This window comes from Alosa pseudoharengus, unplaced genomic scaffold (genome assembly GCF_046254945.1).
Source record: "Alosa pseudoharengus isolate Yale_2024_CS ecotype anadromous, Long Island Sound unplaced genomic scaffold, YU_APseudo_1.1 YU_APseudo_1.1_scf_1, whole genome shotgun sequence".
Lineage (NCBI taxonomy): Eukaryota > Metazoa > Chordata > Actinopteri > Clupeiformes > Clupeidae > Alosa > Alosa pseudoharengus.
In genome coordinates, this window is record NW_027468564.1 from 17,877,839 (window position 1) to 17,898,170 (window position 20,332).

Genomic DNA, 20,332 nt, shown 5'->3' on the forward strand with positions numbered 1-20,332 from the left:
AGATTTTGGACCAAAGCAGGCAAATGGCCAACCCCCATCTCAACCAAAGGACTTTCCTTTACTACACAGAGTGCAGGCCTACCTAATTATCATACAGTGAAAACCCAACTGGTTTGATGGCCACTTCTGAAATCTCTGTAAATGTACGTTGTGAATATAATACATTCATGTTTGGTCTTGAATTAATACTGTGGTCTACAGTCTGATAATGGATTCATTACAATCTAATGTATCTGTGCATATACAGTAGACTAATAAATACACTGAAGTCTGTATGTGAATGTCACACCCATGTTTACACACCAAATGACCAATGAATTGCAGGCCAGATAGGAGGGTATATATATATGATCTTCTGGATAAAACAGGATTGCTCTTGGAGCTGGGGGTCACTCTCTCCTTTCTTTGACCTTTCAGCATTCCTCTCTCTCTCTCCCTCTTTCTTTCCTTATCTCTCTCTCTTTCCCATTATCTCTCCTTACTTTTGGGTGGTCTGTATTGTAGTTTATGTTTGATGAATTGTTTTATTTCAGGGATGAGCAACTGATGATAGAGAGGGCCACACATATTTTCTTGCCGCTGTCAGAGGGCCAGATGTGACCGCGCACATCCACCACTGGGATATCAGGAATCAGGAGTATTACAGTTTTTTCTGATTGCTTAAGCACATTTTTTGTAACTATGGCTTTTTTTGCAAAACTCTACACACAAATGGCAAAACCTCTCACCCAATCAGCAAAACATTGTAGTTCTCTTGCAAAAGCTAACACACCTTGCTTAACTATTCGTAAAAATTGTGTTTTCGTATCAAACAGTAAACACAAGCCATCACAATAATAAGCACACAATGTGCCAACTACACACTGATGGTATGAATAAAAAACACATCTGGCTTTTGCTTTCTCTGTGCACAAGGTAGACTATGTCAGTTTGAGGTCATACTTTTGTCATAGTTCTGTAAACGTACAGGGATCCAAACTTCAAGTATTGGTGTTTATTTACACACATCAAACAAACACAAGTGTGTTTTTCCAAGTCAAATCACAAAATAGCAACAAAACAAATCAGTCTACATCGGGTCGTCTCTCTCAAAATTTCGTCTACATCACATGCAATGTCCTAGTCCAAGGCACCGGGGAAAATATATTCTGGAATGCTGTATCCAGGCCTGACATATCCCCACATGACTGATTTTTTTGCCTGTAAAAGGGCTATTTCTTTCTCTTCTTACCCTTCCTCTTCCCCCTCCTCATCCTCCTCTTACTCCTCCTTGTCCTCTTCCTCTAACTTCACCTCCTTGTCCTTGTCATCCTCTCCCTCTCACTTCTTCACCTCCACATCCTCTTCCTCATCTTCTTCCTCCTACTTCTTCACCTCTACGTCCTATTCTTCGGCCTCCTCTAATTCTTACTTTTCTCACTTTTCCTACTCCCTCTATTGGACCCATTGTACATAACCTGTGGCTTATTTATAGTGCTTAGGCTGATTGCAAAGTGTTATGTAAAAAAATTAATTAAAACAGTTTTCGCATGTCACAGTGTGCCAAACAGTTGGCAAAATGGCATAAATAATAGCCATACATGTGTATAGTTTTGCTAGGAGTGTGTTGATCATTTGGAAATTGAGTGTAAAGCATGAGTTGTGTTTACAGTTCAGCAAAAAGAGTGCTGTGCAGTGAATTGTGGCTATAGTTGTGCAAGGTGTGTGTTACAAAATTGCAAACTGTGTGCAAAGCAGTGTTTGTGCTTTTAGTTTTGCGAACTCAGTGAGTGGTTTTGCTATAAGTATTAAAATTTTTAGGAATTGTGCTATAAGAATCACATTTGTGTTTAAGCATTCAGAAAAAACTGTAAATATATTATACATATATATACAGTATGTCTGTACAGTTGATTAAACCAACATGCATTAATTTAATATTTTCTATACTCAAATACATTTTTAATATTGCTTCTTTTCATCAATAAACTTGAAATAAACTTTTGTGAATATAATATAAATATATACACATTCACAATAAACTTTTTTCCCACTGTAATGGGTAATAGTGACTCTTGCAAAAAGGCTCTATTGTTAGTGTATCTTTACCAGGGTTCCAACTCTAAGTCAAATGTAAAATTCCATGACTTTTCCCTGACAAAAATCCTGAATTTCCATGACCAATCGGGAAATAAAAAAATGGGCATTGAACAAACAGGTATGGCTAACTACAACCACTCAAGCAAGTAGTAACTCCAATGCTGATTGTAAATATATTTGTATAATTTATTTTGGCAAGTCAATTTTAAACTCCTACAACAAAATTCCCTGATATTCCATGACTTTGCCCCCCAAAGATATAGCCTAATTCATAGCCTATTCATTCATTCCATATCATTTAGAGGTGTAAAGATTAACCGATACGTATCGGTATCCGTTTTTAACGTGTAAGATACGGCTACATCGATACGTGAACCCCCGTATCGGAAAAAAACTGAAATGAACCGGTCGTTATATCGATTTACTTGTTATGAATCGGTGCACAACCTTTTGTGCTCGCTCAGACTCTCATTTACGTTCCAAGCAGCGCGTTCATCCCACTTCCGGTTTTGAAACTATACGTGGCATGGAATTGTGGGTAATGCAGTTCGTTTTTGGTTACATTCATTGCCCAAAGTTGTCAAATGACCTCATTACCCATACATCTATTGCAACTTAAGCATGTGACAATTTGCACTTGGTCGGCTTTTGTTTTTCAAAATCCAGCGCGAAATTAAGCACTTATAGCATTCAACAGCAACGATAGTCTGTAGAGTAGCCTTACCTTTGATGAAGGGATTTCCTTAATGTTAAATAATAATTTGGCCCTTGCTGCTAAAACGATGCATAAATTATTAGCCAATGATTTTGTTCATATTCACTCAGACTTGTGGCATTTTAGGTTTCTGCATTAGGTCTACTGTTAGAACAAAATAAGCCCAGAGAGTTCATTGATTTGTAGGCCTATTTTATTCTTGTAGGGTAGGCTAGGCCTATATGAGAAAAGGCCAAGAGTGTCTTAAGCACTGTTTTATTTTATTTCGGTATTGTCTTACCTCAACAAGGCTACAGCTCCATGAAAACAATCAGATATAACTCTATAAAATATGTAAAGTCTATAAAAATGTATTTTTATGTTGTATTTGGCTGCTGTGTTTGACTGAAATGTAGACTATTCTTTTTTCATTTCAATACAGTATATGAAACAAACCTCAGTTTAGATAATCATATTCACACATTTTGTTGCCTAATTGACAACCATGACCATGATAATTGATAATATAAAATGAATGTGCACCTTGAGCAAATTATAAAAAATCTTTCAGAATGCTTTCCATTCTTGAACTGCATCGAATTGCATCAAATTGCATCGAATCGTACTGAATTGTTTTTTATAAACATGTATCTTTTCTTGTATCGAATCGTGCCCATGTATCTAGATGCGAATCGTATCGTCTTTTACATGAGAGATTCACACCCCTAATATCATTCCTATTTTGCACCCGACTTTTTCCTCCAGAGACGCACATCAGTAAATAAGGGAATGAACTTGCGCTCCTGGGTGTAACAGAGTTAGAAATGTAGTTTAGTGTTTGTATGTGATTTTCGCTGTAATTAAGCAGCTGTATTGAGATTGGTGATTTAGAGCCCCCTTTGGAGAAACAGTGTTGTTGCCGTACCTGATCAGAAGCGGTATGCTTTGCGTTGGGTAGGTTGACTGTATCAGAGAATGTCTAATAAGTCTATGAGAATGTCTAATCAATTTTCAAGTAATCTGAATATTGTATTCGAAAGGTGTGGCAAAGAAAATACACTTGGTTAAGTATTATATTTTTTTAGTCACTTAATTGTTCTAAAAAGCCTTTCAAACGTGTCAATGACGTCATTCATTAGCACAATGCTAGTGTGTTATGGGCAACAACTACCCAACCTGTAAGAAAACGAAAGGACATGACTCCCGGATTATTTCACTTTTGATTGATAATCCATATCCATTTTGCAAAAAATGAAATATAATCTGAGGGTTTCAGTCGTTAAATAGGTGAAAACAATAAATTTAGCCATGTAGCTCCATAGGACCCCATGTATGTTGGACTCGCAGGCGATCGCCATCTAGGTGAACTCTGGTGAACTGCAGCCAAATTCGGTTTGTATGGGATTAATAGAGAGCGGGGAGGCTCTCCGTAGACGGGCTCTGACTGTATAAACCACTCCCCACTTTGTTTTAATTTTGTAACTGTAAAATGCTTTTTAAGTTGAAAACTTTGACATATCAGCTGTGTTATATTACTTTAAATGTATTGTTAGGATTTGGGTGCAATTCTAGCAACTTGGAGAACGTTTATTTATGTTTTCATTATGACCACGAGATCATACACTGAGTCTTACGTGACTAGCTGTAAACTCTGCTAGCAACTTTCCATGCATTCAGTGCTGTTTAGTTTTAGTGTGCATGGAAAATACAATTCAGTCAATGAATTTGCAGGCAATGAATCTACAGTTAGTTTAGCATTATGCACTATGCATTATCTCCGTATTTCGTCTGTGAATGTTTAGCGAGTCTCTTGGAATATTAATTTGTCCTGTGCACCTGAACATTCCATGTTGCATGTCTCCCTTTCTAGTAGGGCTAACAGTGATGATATAATGATGCATCTAATATAGCCTAGTCATCTTAGTGTACTTCCTTTTCATTTGCTTATGCAGATGCTGATTGCTTTGCTTATGTACGCCAGTGCCTGAAGGCATGTTTTGTTTTGGTTTCCCAAAGGTGTGTTGCTCCATATGTAGAATGCAAATTTGTTATGCAAAGTTTTCATATGTATTTTATTCATTTTATATCAATCTAGTTTACTAGAATTGTCTGTTATTTTTAATTTTATTCAGAATTAATGTGTGATGTACTGGCACAGAGTTACAGAGGCTAGAATATTATTTTTTCTTTCTACCGGGTTACACACATCTTTGAACTGACCACATTTCGGCCCTCTAACTCACTTGAGTCACTTGAGAAACACAACTGAGCCTTAGCACCAGGTCTTGTGAAGCTGTGTGTAAAAGTAGATCAATATAGAAGAAGATTTATTTTTCTATCTGTAGAAGTTATCTGTAGTATGTCCATGCATTTGGCAAAATGCCCTTTGGAAACTCTCTATAGGACTTTTGGTTACCCAAAATGCATACTGACAATAAAAGGCTCACTGTACATGAACCCCTTGGTGTAGAAGCATAATCATGTACAGCATCATGATCATGATTGTATGTTCTGGTATAGAAGGACTACACAAAATATGGACTAATTACACAAAAGTCTCTCTTTTTGCATGTTTGCATCTGCAACTGTTGAACCCACCTCCAAATAACATTATCATATATGCCTAGTATTTTTTGCATTCTGGGAACCATAAACCAACCATAGGGTTGCACTCTGTAATCCTGGCCACTTATTTTCTACTGTGTCTGGAGTGAAACTATATTACTAAGGAATTATAATAATGAATCACAGAGACTTTGTTGAGCATGACCATCACTTTATCAATCAATACTGAACTTGTATCTCTATGGTTATACAGGTAACATTCCCGGACCCACACTACGGAGTACGCCACCCACAGGTAAGGACTATTGCACACAATCACCATACATCACATACATGATACGCAGGCCTGAACCCTCCCCTTTAAAGAGACACCAGCTGGACTTCAATTACAGTTTTTTCTGAATGCTTAAACACATTTCTTGTAACTATGGCTTTTTTTGCAAAACTCTACACACAAATGGCAAAACCACTCACTGAGTTCGCAAAACTAAAAGCACAAACACTGCTTTGCACTCAGTTTGCAATTTTGTAACACACACTTAGCACAACTGTAGGCACAATGGCTATTATTTACACTATTTTGCCAACTCTCTGGCACACTTTCTCATGTGAAAACTGTTTTAGATAATTAGTTCACTTTGCAATCAGCCTAAGCACTATAAATAAGCCACAGGTAATGTACAATGGGTACAATGGAGTGAGCAGGAAGAGTGAGAAGAGAAAGAAATAGCCCTTTTACAGACAAAAAAACAGTCTACATGTGGGGATATTGTCATGTCAGGCCTGGATACGTCATTCCAGAATATATTTTTCCCAGTGCCTTGGACTAGGACATTGCATGTGATGTAGACAGAACTTTGAGAGAGACGACTCGATGTAGACTGATTTGTTTTGTCTCAGTGAAATGCTATTTTGTGTTTTGACTTGGAAAAACACACTTGTGTTTGTTTTGATGTGTGTAAATAAACACTAATACTTGAAGTTGGGATCCCTGTATGTTTACAGAACTATGACAAAAGTATGACCTCAAACTGACATAGTCTACCTTGTGCACAGAGAAAGCAAAAGCCAGATGTGTTTTTTATTCATACCATCAGTGTGTTGTTGGCACATTGTGTGCTTACTATTGTGATGGCTTGTGTTTACTGTTAGATACGAAAACACCATTTTTACGAAGGTGTGAAGAGTTAAGCAAGGTGTGTTAGCTTTTGCAAGAGAACTACAATGTTTTGCTGATTGGGTGAGAGGTTTTGCTATTTGTGTGTAGGGTTTTGCAAAAAAAGCCATAGTTACAAAAAATGTGCTTAAGCAATCAGAAAAAACTGTAAAGGAGTCTAAGTCAGTGTGACACCCAGTTTGCCGTGCTGTGAAGCGTTGCGCCTCTTCCTCCCTCTGCCTGTATGGAGCTCTTGAGCTCTGGGCATGTTGTTGCTGTTTAGTCATGTCTCTTGTCTATTGTCTATTGCCTTTTGACCAGTAGGAGGAGCTGGAGAGTTCTGGTGGTCTGTTGCTAATGAGGGCTGTGTCTCTGTGTTAATGGCTGCCGGAATATAATCTGTGTCCAGTGGCCTCATTCGGGCTCTGTGGCCTGACGCCGTTGAGGACTGCATGGCTGCAGCGACTCCCAATTGCCTTTTCTTCATGCACTACACACACACTTTGCATGACACTTTATTATGACCGTCGCGCATGTCCAAATTTTTCGCATGTCCAAATTTCCGTCAAGGATTCCCGGGACACTGAAAGACCGGGGTAGACGAAACTTGGTGGGCATGTAACCCCATATGGATAGCATGGAACCATCGTTTTTCGTTTTGATCTGTATCCCCCCGCTGGACTGCACCCCCCGAAAGGTTTTCTGTTTTCACACAGTTTTCTGTGAATATCTCGAGAACCGTAAGGCCTAGGACAGGGGTGGGCAAACTTTTTGGCTCAAGGGCCACATTGGGTTTTGAAAATTGGCCGGCGGGCCGCACAACCCCCCCCCCCCCCCCCCCCCACGACACACGCATAAAAAAATACATTTTTTATAGCCTATAATTTAGTATGAAAAGTATTTGTTTTAAAATTTTAGGAGGACCATATTTTTTTGTATGTTGATCTCAAGGGGCCATGTCAACCCATTCCATAACCACTCATTTCATGTATAGTGCCACCTAGTTAAACACAAAAAAGTAAAAATGGAGTGTTGTAATCGCAGGTATCTGTGACCTAACATAGTCAAAACTGCACGAAATTGGAAGTGTAGGATCATTATGACACCCTCTAAATGCACCCTCTGAATTCCATTCATGGGGGTCCACACAATAAATTAATTTATGTTACTGTACACCAACTGGCCTGTAGGTGGCCGGAGACAGTTTTCTGTGAATATCTCGAGAACCGTAGGGCCTAGGAGGTCCACCTTTTTTTTGTATGTTGGTCTTAAGGGGGCATGTCAACCCATCCCATTACCACTTATTTCATGTATAGCGCCACCTAGTTAAAAATGAAAAAGCAAAAAATTAGGTGTTTTCATCACAATATCTCTGGCTGACATGGTCAAAACTGCACGAAATTGAAAGTGTAGGATCATTATGACACCCTCCGAATGCATGCCAAGTTTTGTGAACTTTCGTTCATGGGGGGCTTTACAATAAAATAATTGATGTGTACATTTAGTGACCGTACACCAACAAGGATTCCCGGGACACTGAAAGACCGGGGTACACGAAACTTGGTGGGCATGTAACCCCACATAGATAGCATGGAACCTTCGTTTTTCGTTTTGATCTGTAGCCCCCCCGCTGTACTGGACCCCCCGAAAAGAGGGTAGGGCAGACACAGTTTTCTGTGAATATCTTGAGAACCGTAGGGCCTAGGACAGGGGTGGGCAAACTTTTTGGCTCAAGGGCCACATTGGGTTTTGAAAATTGGCCGGCGGGCCGCACAACCCCCCCCCCCCCCCCCCCACGACACACGCATAAAAAAATAAATTTTTTATAGCCTATAATTTAGTATGAAAAGTATTTGTTTTAAAATACTGCTAATTTTATGCTGTTTAACAAATGTATAAATTGTGCACTATCGCTTTAAGACAGTCGCTTTAATTCACGTTTATTTCTCAATGATCTTCTGCCTGCTCCACTATGGCTAATGCTGTACCTACGGCTGGGCCCTCTCACAGTTTTTAAATGGTCAGTAGTGGGAACTACTGTTGCCTTCATGATTTCCTTTTAAAACTTTCTTATAAGGAGTAGATATTATCAACAATCACAAGCCAGCTGGAACCTGCGGCTCTCTCTCCCTCTCATGAGTGCAGACGCGTTCCCAATTAAATGGATTGCATATGTTCACGTTAGATCTGCTGCAAAGGAGATAACTAAGAGTTAACTTAGTTTAACATGTTATCTCTATTTAACATGATGTTTTGACATTGACATTGTAAACGTTATCTAAGAAGAGTGAAAAGCAGTTTGCAGTAAAGCTAACCAACGTCTATCGCAGGAAAAAAATAGCGAGCAGCCTGATAACTAAATGAAATGCTCGGCGGGCCGGATGAAAGTGCTTGGCGGGCCGGATCCGGCCCGCGGGCCGCAGTTTGCCCACCCCTGGCCTAGGATGACCAATTTTTTCCGTATGTTTGCCTCCAAGGGTCATGTTAACCCATTCCATGTGCACACATGTGCATAAACAGATACACACGCACACACATACATTCACAGTAATCATACGTATGACACACAGTAGACATATGTACGCATGCATGCACATGCACAAACACACATACGCAGGCAAACACACAAGCACGCACACACACACACACACACACACACACACACACCCACACACATAAACATAAACGTGTACACGCACACATGCACACAATTCAAGAATTTCTCAGAATTATGAACAGGCAAGATGGGGGTGGGGTTGTATAAAATGAATTTTACATGTGAAATCTATGAACTAATCATGTTTTGGTACTTGTTGTCTAGCAGATACCAGTGAGAATTGAGTGTGGCTAATGCAATTTAGTGAGACAGTTAGAATCATATAGGCCTTTCAGCGTGATTTATTTTTGTGGAAAAAAATGTGCTGAACTGGGCGGCGGTCATATTTTGTACCGTTCTGCAGTACATCTAGTTTGACCTTTTCTTGCATCCCACTCACTGATGGAGTCAGTCTCCTTATGTCCTCACCCTTTGAACCAAGGTGTTTTGTGACATATGGGGGCTCATCCGAATTTTCAGATCCAGTAATTGTCTGCTTTAAGTTAATGTTAAGGCCCAATGTTGGCTGTTATAGCGCTGTGCGGTGAATTAGTCTAGAATTCCTACGGTCGGTTGTGACATGAGGTGAGTGGTCTCGTGGTAATGGGCAAGGGTGAATGAAGTTGTGTGAATGAAGCTGTAGGCGTGGTTTGGTCTCCCTATGTCCTTTGAACCAATGTGTTTAGCAAAATCAGTTAAAAACAGTTGAGCTGTGATTCCTGTTTAGCCTATAAAGAAAGATGCCTGCTTGACAACCCCAGTGAAATGCTCTTAAAGGCTGTTCTGTTGGTGATGTTTTTGTTAGTGATTTGTGATTTGTTAGTGATTTTGGTTTTGACGGTAAATAGGCTTGGTTGTATTGTAGATTTGCCGCTGTGTGAGATATCCTTTGAAGTATTCAAATTACTAAATATGTTTAGCTACTAGTATTTACTAGTAAAATACTATTATTAACTAAATACATTTTGAATTTCAAATGAATTTCCAAATATGAAATAGAAACATATCACATAAGCCATCATTTTCAGTGTGCGTTTGTGTGTGTGTGGAGAGTCAAGCAGACGTCAAGGTGGTGGGGGCCCCCAAATCAAATACATTTTGAAAAAAGTATTGAAGAAGTATCGAAATCGCAATTCTTGACTTGGTATCAGAATCGAAACATTAATTTTGGTATCGTGACAACACTAGTACAGAGAATCCCTTAAATTGGTGTGGATGCCCCCCAAAAAAAGACATGATGAAGCCCCCCCCTCCCCCCCCCCATTTTGAAAAATGAATTTTAAGCCCTGGGCCGCTGTCTGAAATCCCCTAACTATAGGACAAGGAAGTTAACATCTCTCCTGTGTATATTTGAAAAAGTAATTTGCCGTGCCAGCTGAGTTTTAAGTATCACACCACGGGTAAATACTTTTTTACAGTGCACTTAAAAAGCATCATATTTTCAGTATGTCCACTTATAATAGGCAAAGATACCTTAACATACTGTAATTTTGTGACAAAAGTTTAACATTATAACAAGATAACAAGATAATTTTGTCATATAAATAAAATTGTCTGCGTTTACTTGATAGCTAAGAGGAAATAATCAGATGCTGGAGTTGTTGTTTTTTAGTCTTACCTAATCTGCACTGACAAATATCTCCACAGCCTGACATTGTGGATAGCCTTTCAAAAACGACTTTATAGAGGTTAGTTCTTGCTGTTAACTTTTCATAAACAGTCATACAAAAATTATCTGACAGTGATACAATTTTTTCTGTAATTTTCTGTAGTGTCTCAGTTGGTGGTAGATCAAATATGGCTGACGTTAAATTAAAGGTTGATGGCTCATGTCCAAGAGGTGTAAAGGAACTTACTGGAAATCAGCACTACACTGTAAAAAGTTTCTGTAAATTTACACCCAGATTCTAACATTATTCACCGGTTTTCTTTAATAAACAGGACTTTCCGGTCATTAGTAAGACTAATATGTAAAATCAGGCTCCAACACTGTTATTTACCACGCCCGTAATGTTTATTCTGGAACACACGTACTTCCTGTTATCTATTAACGTTACCTTCGTTCTGGTGATGGGAAGCTGTCTGCTGAGAGAAGACGATACGTTGGAATCATACCCAAACCCATCGAAAGCCATCAACACAATAAGGTGAGTTTATCTGTCACCTTTGACCAGAAATACAACGTTTGAAAGCACACTGGTCATGTTTATATTAAGTTGTATAATACATCTCTGAATGTTACCCTGCTGAAACGAAGTTAGTAGCAGTGCTATTCAGCTAGCCAAGACCGCGCTTTTGCCCTTCTTAAGCCATGCGTTATCGTTATCACTACACTTGTCGATCAAATTTTACGTTTCTTCATTGCAATCTGGAGCCATCTAAATGTATTGGTATGTGTAGGGTATGCGTAGTTTTTGAAAGTTTGACTCGCGGGATTTACCTGCTATAACACGTGCTTGCTAGCTAAGTCTGCTTAGCATCATCAGTTTAATAAACCAGTGGCCAAATAAACAATATGGCACAAACGGATCAGTGTTGACTGCTGCTTTCAGTGTTTACTTGTATGCATGGATTTCGTCCGTGCTGGTATTTACTTAAAGTTGTGTTAAGTCCTTCAGTTTAGAAAGCTAATGCTAGTTAGTAGCCTAGCTAGCTCTCCATAGCAGAGGTGGTTGCATGACACGCGTATGGTATTCCTCCCGAGTTCATATGAGCTAGCGGCATGCAACAGGAAGATGTTTACATGTCAGATATGTGCGCATCAGTCCACTGCGTCTATTTATGTGAGCCATACCTAAATTCATGACAATATACCCAATATAGACCTTCCATGCTGTGTTCCAGATTGGCAAATAAAATTAAGAGACATGCAGGTCTTGGATTTCCCCTGGGGATCAATAAAGTATCTATCTATCTATTTATCTATCTAGGTCTTTAGACGCACATATATAGAAACCATAAACAATGTGGTTTTGATAAGACGGACACTATTTCAAAAGCAAGCCCCCTTACTTTGCACACACATTCCTCACACAAACATCTTATCACACCCGCCTCATCACTTTTAATCATTCAACGGCAGACACACACACACACACACACCTTTCATACTCACCTTGCAGACAACTCACATTCACTCACTCCTTACATACATACACACACACACACTCAGAGATTACATTCACTTTCTCACTCACACACATACACACACACACACACACACACACACACACACACACACACATCACAGAGTTGTTGAGTGCCTTTCTTTTCTTTTGCTAAGGGATGTGCAACCGTAGCTGATGTTGAGTCTTCCAAGCCTACCTGTGACGCCTCGCCTGATATTACTAGGTATGTTTGTTTTCATTCACTAGAGTAATAATGATCAACATATACATATTTAAATCAACTTTTGAATACTAAATGTTTTTTTTTCTGTATTGAATTTTGAATCTAATCTAAAATGAATATAATCATAGTTGACATGTGGATCTATATCTTAAATTGAATATGATAAATTATTTTTTTCAGGTGAACGACAAGGTAATCATCAAAAGTGGATGGTCAGCATTGAATCCTTAATCGTTTGTGAAGGGTCCAACCTCGCCACATTTCTAACAGGCCTTGCGACATGTTTCTCCACCTTCTACATTCTGAATCTGCAATATCAGGAGGAGGCAGCGTGCACCCTTGAATTCATCCAGAGGTAAGTTCATGTCACACTTTCGAACCAGAATTTGTTTTATGTGTGGTATGTATTGGGGGGGGTTGTGTAGTAGTCTACTATGTAGTTTTAAGCACTACTATGCAGGATTACACCCTCTGTAGAGAGCAATCATGCATAGTACTGCTGTAATAACCACAGAACACTATACTTCTACTTCATACAACTGATTAAATCAAATATAAATGCAGTTACAGTAAGTAATAAATGTCAGTTAATTTCATTGTGAGAAAGTGTGTTAACGTTACAAATTCACATCCGATTCATTCACTTTGGCACAATTTTCCTCTACATGAATCCTAGTGTACCCTATCAGTTTTTGTAACTCTCTCTCTTTCTCTCTCTCTCTTTCTCTCTCTCACAGAAAAAAGGCCCAGAAGAAGCCTAAGAACAATCACTAATAAGTAAAGTGAATGTTATACTTGATTTCTCATGAATGTTACTTGATTTCCTCCCTGATTATCATTTATACTCATCTCTGTACTTTAAATTCTTCTGGACATAATCTGTCAGTTTATTCATTCTCACATGTACACAAGCCCAATGCGATGCAATGATATTGATAATTATCTGTGATAATTATTCTGTATCTTATTTGATTTTGCAATAGTACTACTGTAGATAACATGTCTACATTTTACATACATATGTGATACACAAGCCTAATGCAATGTTTTTATTTTCCATGATAATTCTTTTGTACCTTATTCACGATTTTTGAAATACAACTAGATCACGTGTCTACATTTTACATTCATACGTGATACACGAGCCTAATGCGATGTTTTTGTTTTTCATGATAATTCTTTTGTACCTTATTCCTTGTTTTTTGAAATACGATTTTCAAAATACAACTAGATAGCGTGTCTACATTTTAAACGGGCCTAATGAAATGTTTTTGTTTTCCATTGTAATTCCTCTGTGTCTTATTGCCTGTTCTTTGAAATCCGATTTTCAAAATACTACTATGTATCTACATTTTACATTCATACATGATACACGAGCCTAATGCGATGTTTTTATTTTCCATGATCATTCTTCTCTGTCTTATTCCCTGATCCTGAAATACGATTATAGTCAGTCTACATTTTCCAAAATTACTATTTATCTTGCTTCATGTCCCTTCATCTTTCAAAAAGATTACTTTACTGTTAGACTGTCAAGTAAGTGCTGTGAAATAAAATATCTGTTAAATTACAAATAAGTAACTGATGTGAAAACATGGATTTTTATCTTTAAAATGTTGATTTGAGAGTGGATGAACTCAATATATGGCACTTGTTTCCTGTAATTGTAAAAAAATAAAGACCTGTTGTGTAACTAACGCGAAGATCACATTTTTTTCTTGTTACCCAACATGAAAATTATGTTCTACAGGAATTTAATGTTATGGTAGTCTGCCGTTAAACAACGGGAAGCTCCTGGAAATCCTGCCAGTTGTTTCCTGTTAATTTACAGGAAATTAATGTTGTTATTTTACATTAACTTAACGTTAAACCAGGGCACCGTTAAATAACAGGAATCTCCTGGAAACTCTGCTGCCAGTTGATTCCTGTTTTTTTACGGGATAATTTCTTACAGTGTAGGGAACCATTAAGCCTGAAGTGTAACATGCTCTCTACTACTGTCTACTGAATCACAGCTGAAAATGTATTCATTCAAGCTCTCTATACACATAAAACATTGGACATAAACATTAAGTTGATGTTATTTAGTCAAGTCACCAGAATCATAGTTTGCTTAAGTGAACATATTAGACCCAGTTGTTGATGGCTTAAATGGAGCACAGTGTTCCAGTGCAGTTTAGTAACTGATTTACAATTGGATCATGCTGTTGTCTACAAGCACCTTGATCTCCTCCCTGACTCTTATCTGCAACAACAGCGGTGCTTGGGGAGCAGTGAGGGGTTAGGTCTCTTGCTCAAGGGCACTTCAGCCGTGCCTATTGGTCGGGGTCCGAAGCGCTAACCAGCAGGCCACGGCTGCCCATTGTTAATGCTTAGATACTGTAGATAGGCCTACAGTATATACAGAGATAGAAGGTTGGGCTTGTGGAACTATAGGATACGTGGTCCTCGCTTTAGATTGGGGCGCTGCAAAATTTACTGCAAATAGGTAAGAAAGGTCTTATAAGCGTATTAGTTATCCACCTCTTATACACCATTAACAAGCATTAACAAGCTGCTTGTTAACACCTACAGCTGTTAACAAATGTGCTTGTAAGTAAATTAAAAGGCTGCTTATTAACACTTACAAGCTGCATGTTACCAGTTAGTTAATGTTATGAAAGGATAACAACAGTCAACTAACTGTTAGTAATGAATTTGTTAACTGCTTATTATGCACTGTTAATACCTAAGCACATGTTATTCTAAGGCGTTACCAACATTTGTTATGGAGTCATTTGTACAGACAAGATAATTTAGTCATATAAATAAAATGGAAATAATCAGATGCTTGAGTTGTTGTTTTCTTGTCTGACCTAAACTGCACAGAGAAATTCTTGCCATCAACTTTTCATAAACAGTCATTCAAAATTATCTGACTTTGACACAAGTTTATTTCTGTAGTTGTTAGTGTCTCAGCTAGCTGATGGATCAAATATGACTGACGCTGAATCAAAGGTCGATGGCTCATGTCCAAGAGCCGTAAAGGAACTTACTGGAAATCAGGGAACCATTAAGCCTAAAGTGTAACATGCTCTCTACGTCTAGTACTGAATTACAGCTGAAAATTATTTCATGTTTCAAGCTCTCTATACACATAAAACATTGGACACAAACATTATGTTGATGTTATTTAGTCAAGTTCCAGAATCATAGTTTGCTTCAGTGAACATATTAGTCTATTGACATACTCCAATATTTAGATAGACCTGTGTATGATTTGTGAACTAAATACATGAGCAGGAATCTGACACCAGACCCTGTTGTTGATGGCCTTCAAATGGAGCACAGTGTTCCAGTGGAGCTTAGTAACTGATTTACAGACTTAATCAAGCTGTTGTCTACAGGCACCTTGATCTCCTCCCTGACTCTTATCATGAGCACAGATCTCACTGGCAGAATATCTCTCTTCTATGTTTGAGATGTCTTGCACTGAACATCTAGTTACGTGAAGCTTCCCTGTTAGGAACATGTTCCAGTACGGGGTCACATGACATTGGATAAGCAGGAAATCAGCACAAGGACAACATTCAACCCTTCAAGTTGTCAAGCAGCTACAAAACATTATTTTCTGTCCCTGACTACCATTCATAAAGTTGTCTAAGTCTAAGACTGTGTGTACATACCTCTACTTTTACAATATTCTCTATTTTTGAGAATCTGTTTTTATGCATAAATTAAGATTAACAAACCTTTTATTTTAATTTTCACCATCAAACCATATCCAATTCCATTAACAACAAAATAATTAAAGGTACTCACCTTGAGATCTTTTTAACCACCGAAGATATATTCCACCTGTACTGGCTGATACCTGTTTCAGAGTGAACTTTGTGTTCCTGCAAGAAGCTGTTATGAAAGGTTTTACAGCTTAGATAAGATGGTCCAGTACAGTACGGGGCCACATGCCATTGGATAAGCAGGAAATCAGCACAAGGACATTCAACATTCAACCCTTCAAGTTGTCAAGCAGCTACAAAACATTATTTTCTGTCCCTGACTACCATTCATAAAGTTGTCTATGTCTAAGATGTTGTGTAGGCCTACATACCTCTACTTTTACAATATTCTCTGTTTTTGAGAATCTGTTTTTATGCATAAATTAAGATTAACAAACCTTTTATTTTCATTTTCACCATCAAACCATATCCAATTCCATTAACAACAAAATAATTAAAGGTACTCACCTTGAGATCTTTTTAACCACCGAAGATATATTCCACCTGTACTGGCTGATACCTGTTTCAGAGTGAACTACTTTGTGTTCCTGCAAGAAGCCGTTATGAAAGGTTTTACAGCTTAGATAACTTCACACAGCACTAAAGCCCATCCTTCAGTGTTGAGATTGTTCAGTACGGGGCCACATGCCATTGGATAAGCAGGAAATCAGCACAAGGACATTCAACATTCAACCCTTCAAGTTGTCAAGCAGCTACAAAACATTATTTTCTGTCCCTGACTACCATTCATAAAGTTGTCTAAGGGCTGAGCTACACAAGACGCATAACTGAAGCGTTCCGTTCGCGTTGCTGCAACAATTAGCTTCCATTATAATCAATGGAAGTAGCTACACCAGACGTGACAGTGGGGCGTATACGTTCCAAAAAAATAGACCATTTATCTAAAATGGATTTTACGCGTCGCGAACGGGACGTTTAAGTTACGCGCCTGTGTATACCTAAGATTTTGTGTACATATCTCTACTTTTACAATATTCTTTATATGCTTTTTTGAGAATCTGTTTTTATGCATAAATTAAGATTAACAAACCTATTATTTTGATTTTCACCATCAAACCATATCCAATTCCATTAAATAAACAAAATAATTAAAGGTACTCACCTTGAGATCTTTTTAACCACCGAAGATGTATTCTACCTGTTCTGGCTGATACCTGTTTCAGAGTGAACTTAGTGTTCCTGCAAGAGGCTGTTATAAAAGGTTTTACAGCTTAGATAACTTCACACAGCACTAAAGCCCATCCTTCAGTGTTGCGATTGTTTCCTTAAAGACACAGTACTAACCCACAGTACATGGCATAGGTGTAGAGTAGGTAGGAGGGGGGATTTTACACAATTAACCTGAAAAAGTTGCTTAATTAAAAAGTCTTCAGTACAGTCCAGTAGTGAAGTCATGTGTGCTGTGTTCGGTAGTCTGGCCAAATTGTGTTGATCAAGGTCAGTCAGGGTAAGTTAGTTGTTGTGCAGGTTAAAGGATAAGTTCGGTGTGATATTGACCTAAAGTGTGTTGAAACATGATACCGAGTGTTAACGTATGTCTCATAGCCCATCTCGGCTTGTCCCCTGCACTCAGAAATCTGGCGCTAGTTAGCCGATGCTACCAACAGGTTTTCAACGGGGGTGCCTCGGGCATCGGGCTAGCCATGCAAATAAATCACTGTTTTACACCATTTACGAGGCTCACTTCATTGGTAGACTTCCAAGGGCCCTGACATTTAAAAAGAGACATTGAGAACTTTGAAAAAGCACTGGTAGTTTATTTACAAGACAATTTATACAGACAGTATCTTCACAAAGTTTTCCTTGAAATCTCGCGTCACGGGAAGTTGATTGACGTGTCAGCTGAAGCTGCAGTCCGTAGGCTATATGCACATGTACCGGTCACTCCGGAACCATTCTGGGTGGAAAGCGGAGCTTGTGTTTTTAAATAAAAAAACTCCAATTAAAATGCTACCTCATCAGATCTAATATTGGACCTTTATTTTGATTTGATTGCAGTTCTTCAGAGTTTTACTGGATAGTTAATGACGTTCTGTACCTGGTCCAGTTCTTCTCAGTTTTACTGGGTAAGTTAACGACGTTCTGTACCTGGTACAGTTCTTCAGAGACCAGTAAAACTCTGAAGGAACTCTTGGAACTCTTTCCTTTATTATGTAAGAAAGGTGGAGGAATTATAACCTGATCCTAACCAGATGGATTTCGTTCCGCTTAGCTCCGCCTAGCTTCACTCACATCCATCTGGGACCTTTTCCATTGAGAGTGATTTCTGCAACCGACTTTATGGTTCAGGACGCAGGGCGGGAGTTTCATAGATGTGACATAGCGTAGAAGCGACTGTGAGACTGTTATCAGCGTCACGGGTTGGCTTCGATGTGAGTGGTTGAAGTAGCACGTCAATAGATGACGGACAAGTGGCTTATTCAATCATATGCAAGCATTTTTTGATTAGGCCCAGCCTTCTGAAGCAACACTTCAATGGATCGGTTCCAGATGGATGAGTGGAGCTAGGCGGAGTGAAATTCATCTGGCTAGGGTCAGGTTAGAGGAATTACGGATCAAGGAGGAATCAAGGATGAGAGATGCGATCCTGCTCACTCACAACAGCCAAGAATTCCATTTAAATCAGTGCCTACATGTGTAGGGTAGGAATTCTGTAATCTGTGGTGCAACAGATGTAGGGACATCCCCCCCAAAAAGTACTGGGGTCAGTTTCTTTATTTCTCTCTATGTGTGTCTGTGTGTGTGTGTGTGTGTGTGTGTGTGCAGGTCTGTCTGCATATGTGATGGGAGGACATGACTAACTCTCATCTCTCGACTCTTCATCTAACTTTCAGCCTTTCACACAGCAGAGGAAGGCTGTGCGGTTGCTAGGCCACAGCATAATCTAACCCCACCCCCTGATGCATCTGAAGATGGCCTCTGGTTTGGAAATGTGTCCTGTCAGCAGAATAAGTCTACTCCTTCAAACCGTCAGAAGTAGTGAATGAAAACATTGTACAAAATAAAACATTATATTTTTAAGGTGCCAATCTTTAAAATGAAGCTCTATTGAAATGGAACATTAAAGCACAAGTGCTGTGTCCCGTGCTGTGTGACCAGAATTGTGTCATCAATGCAGCATGCGGGGGCTGTGTGTGTGTGTGTGTGTGTGTGTGTGTGTGTGTGTGTGTGTGTGTGTGTGTGTGTGTGTTTGAGTGTGTGTGTTTGTGTGTGTGTGTGTGTGTGAGTGTGTGTGTGTGTGTGTGTGTGTGTGTGTGTGTGTGATTGTGTGTGTGTGTGTGTGTTTGTGTCTGTGTGTACTTGTGTGTGTGCTTGTGTGTGTGTGTTTGTGTGCTTGCGCATGTGTGTATGCTTGTGTGTGTGTGTGTGTGTGTGTCAGAGAGAGAGAATCATTTTAAACTCTTCACATCCCCATCTCTCTCTCTCTTTATCTCTCTCTCTCTTTCTCAACCACAAAGTTAACTGCTAATACCAACTGACTCCAGGTCAGAGGTCAAATCCTGCAATGGGAACTATTGTGCAGAGCTGCACTGACTATGGCTCCCTCTACAGGGTGACAGGAGTAACTGCATGTTTAGTCCAAAGGGAATTTATCCATAGTGAATTTGTGTTTATTGGGAATACAATCAAACTGATTTATCCAAAATATGTATTACACACACAGGTTGGCCATGAAAGCGTTCATTTAACCTGTATTGCAAAAATAGTTTAATTTGCAAAAGGAAAGAATTACTTACGTGTCAACCAGCCCGTTTTTTCCAGGTTTCTCACATAATGTTATTTTAACTGTTTTCCCACTGACCATAAACCATATTTCTGAGCCGAGTGCTACACATATTTTTATACTCTCATAATATAAGCCCTACAATTGGACCTGTCAATCTCTGCACTGTTGTTCTGATGCTGCTCCCTTCTCTTTCCAGCGAAACAGATGTTAACAAATCATTGCTTTGCCTTCTGAATGTAGTCTGAATTCTTGCTTTCGGCAGAGAGATAGCAACAGAATGACCAATGTTGAATTGTTCCCGTATTTTGGGTGAGAAACAAATCATTGCTTTGCCTTCTAGTCTGAATTCTTGCTTTCGGCAGAAGGATAGCAACAGAAAGACCAA

General features: G+C 38.9%; 1 protein-coding gene and 1 long non-coding RNA gene across 2 annotated transcripts in view; one reads left to right on the plus strand and one right to left on the minus strand.

Moving 5' to 3' along the window:
- Positions 1-16,752, minus strand: part of LOC143122144 (NACHT, LRR and PYD domains-containing protein 3-like) — a 235,363-nt gene extending 218,611 nt beyond the window's left edge. Inside the window, exons 1-2 of the mRNA XM_076282976.1 lie at positions 16,668-16,752; positions 16,243-16,329 (exon numbers count right to left, since the gene is read on the minus strand). The gene's annotated coding sequence lies outside the window, so the exon portion shown is untranslated. The remainder of the gene's footprint in view (positions 1-16,242; positions 16,330-16,667) is intronic.
- Positions 10,975-14,138, plus strand: LOC143122132 (uncharacterized). Its single transcript, XR_012986602.1, has 4 exons — positions 10,975-11,237; positions 12,374-12,441; positions 12,622-12,796; positions 13,179-14,138. It is a non-coding gene; the product is annotated as an uncharacterized LOC143122132 (long non-coding RNA).
- Positions 16,753-20,332: the final 3,580 nt, after the last annotated feature.